Source organism: Penaeus chinensis, chromosome 4, assembly GCF_019202785.1.
Source record: "Penaeus chinensis breed Huanghai No. 1 chromosome 4, ASM1920278v2, whole genome shotgun sequence".
Classification (NCBI taxonomy): Eukaryota; Metazoa; Arthropoda; class Malacostraca; order Decapoda; family Penaeidae; genus Penaeus; species Penaeus chinensis.
In genome coordinates this window covers 37,657,194-37,659,693 of record NC_061822.1, presented here as the reverse complement: position 1 = coordinate 37,659,693, position 2,500 = coordinate 37,657,194, and the positions used below count along the sequence as shown (strand labels likewise).

The 2,500-nt window shown below is 32.4% G+C and overlaps 1 protein-coding gene across 2 annotated transcripts in view; it reads left to right on the top strand.

The window, feature by feature from the left end:
- The window catches only part of LOC125046468 (small G protein signaling modulator 3 homolog), a 20,678-nt gene that overhangs the window by 16,774 nt on the left and 1,404 nt on the right, over positions 1-2,500 (top strand). For both annotated transcript variants that reach the window (XM_047644258.1, XM_047644250.1), the window contains exon 17: positions 1-2,500. This exon is cut by the window's left edge and continues 772 nt beyond it; it is cut by the window's right edge and continues 1,404 nt beyond it. The gene's annotated coding sequence lies outside the window, so the exon portion shown is untranslated.

The window sequence follows — 2,500 nt, the reverse complement described above, 5'->3', positions numbered from 1 at the left end:
ACTGATATAAATGTTACCTCTTTTTTAATATTTATTGAAAGCTTTAGTTTCATTCATTAGCTACTTACATAATGCAGGGGAATTAAAGTGCATCTCATGGGTGAGAGTATTTCTGAACACTTGTCACACTTGTGGGCAAACTGAGCGGTAAATGAGCTCCAGCATCAATTAGGAATCTTCATCATTCTAACTATTTCTGAACTTATTATTTTGCAAGAAGAAACATATTTTAATAGTTTCAGACATTTGGACATTTTTAGAAGTGGAAATTATTTTTATTTGATAATTTGTAAAATGTTAAAGATCCTGAGAGTTATCCTCTGGATTATGATGCCAGAATTCATTGGTTCAAGTTATCAATTATTGAATTTTTATTCATGATGATCACACATACGCTAAATCATCTGTTCTTGTGCTATTTGCACTACTCATTGATAATGAGATTCCTATTTTATAAATGAGGTTAAATTCATGTCTACACTGGCTGCTCTGGTAAAGCCTATTTGAATTTTTGATTTTTTTTTATGATTACTTTTCAATACAGTATTGTTTATTCATTGAGTATTTGTAGGTTTCATTCCATATAAAAAGTGACTGTTGATGTATGTTCAACCTTTAGTTTATTAACTTGCACAGTTCTTCAGCTCTACATAACTGAAACATTAATAATATGGGGCAGTAGTGATAGTACTTTAATTTGTTTTGTTTTTATTTTATTCTATTTTATTTTTTTTTTTACTTCACAAGTGCCTTTATCTGCTTCTTGGTCCAGAAAGTTATTGAGCAGATTGATTATGAATGGAACAGGAGGTTTTTATGTATCATGAAATTTGATATTGATATTTTTATTTTCAAAAATTGTAGTCTAAGTTTGTTGAGGTCTGTGATCTTACTAGGTAATTTGGAGAGAATTCAGTTGCTGAAAAGAGCGGCTCTCTGAGCCATAATTGATGAATATTTTTGCAAAGTTTAGATGGCTTTACTGCTAAGAAAGTGAGTGAGTTTGCACCTTCATGGGACTGCTATGTTTAAATGTCTCTTTGCTCTTCCAGAAGTCTCAGGATTTTAACTGGAGTAGCTACATATTCAGACTCATTATGATTAGAAAGGACATCATTTATTTTGGTTATTACTAATGCTTCTCATTCTTTTATTCTCATTATGTGCCTAGACTTGGCTTGCTTGTACTCATTTAATGTCAATGTGTGTACAGTGTCAATCCATTGACATCGTACACACATGCCATTTCCATTGTTATTTAGTTTGTAAATTTTGTTTATATTTTGATGTCTTAATAAGTGCTTAGTCACCAAGGAGCCCTACAAGAGCTCTCACCTTGTAGGTGATTATCTGAGATTTAAAAAAAATATTTTTATTTCTGTAGGTATTGGTCATACTGTTAGTAATGATTATGATAGTGGTGACAATATTAATAGTAACAGAAGAAATCCCCAAAATTAAAAGAATCAGGCAAGATCACAGGGGCATCATTTCAAATGATGCTCATGTAAGATCATGTAGTCCAACAAATTGTCTTCTTGGTTACTAAGCACATGTGGCACCATCTGTGTAAACAAATTCACAAACTAAAACTACAGAGGACAGGGCATATACCCAACACCAATGGGTTTAAAATTTGTATTTGCAGTAGTGAGATAGAATAATCACCAATCAAAGAGGTGATTTTTAGAAGTACACTAAGAGGTTAGAATCATGTGACATACCATAGTATTAAAGCTACTACAGAACAGTGTCTGAACTTGTTGAAACTTTGATATTTGGCCATGTAGCACTTTGAGATTAGAAGAGTTAGGCTCTCTCTGCTAAGTGTACATAGATAAGAGCAGTCAAGCCATGAAATGTGTGATTCCTTATGATAGGATTTCATGTATAAAGCTCCAGTTTTTAGACCGATATCAAAACCCAAGGCTGATGAGGAGCCTTTTTTTTGTGCTTGCACTATTTATAAAAGATTACAATTTATGTTAGGATGAAGGGCTGATTATTAATATAAATGAATTTTCAAAAGCATTGTCAGATTGGATCCATTAGTATGTCAGAGCTCACAGATTGATGTTGAGTCTGCTGAATTGTAGCTTTATTTAATCTCATGGCACTGAATTGCCTGAGCTTTCAAGTCTTGAACAGTATGTATTTTCTTGCAAGGGTAATTATCTAGGCCTTAGGAATGAAGAATGCCATCCAAGTACATCATGTTATGTTGGAGTAGCTAAAAGCTGTAACTTTTTAGGTGAAAAATAGACCTATAGCAGTTCTAATGCTGATATTACTGAAAGGATATTCTCCTTAGATTCACAGTCATGCAGATTTTAAAACTTATAGGGACGCTTGACTAGATTTCGTAGAATGTATTTTTTTTTTTTTTTTTTTTTTTTTTTTTTTTTTTTTTACCATTGTTTGTCCTAAAAGATTCAGAACTTCACTTGCCTACTTTATAATTCTCAGGGATCTTCTTGGGAGGAACTTCTCTTGTAAGCTA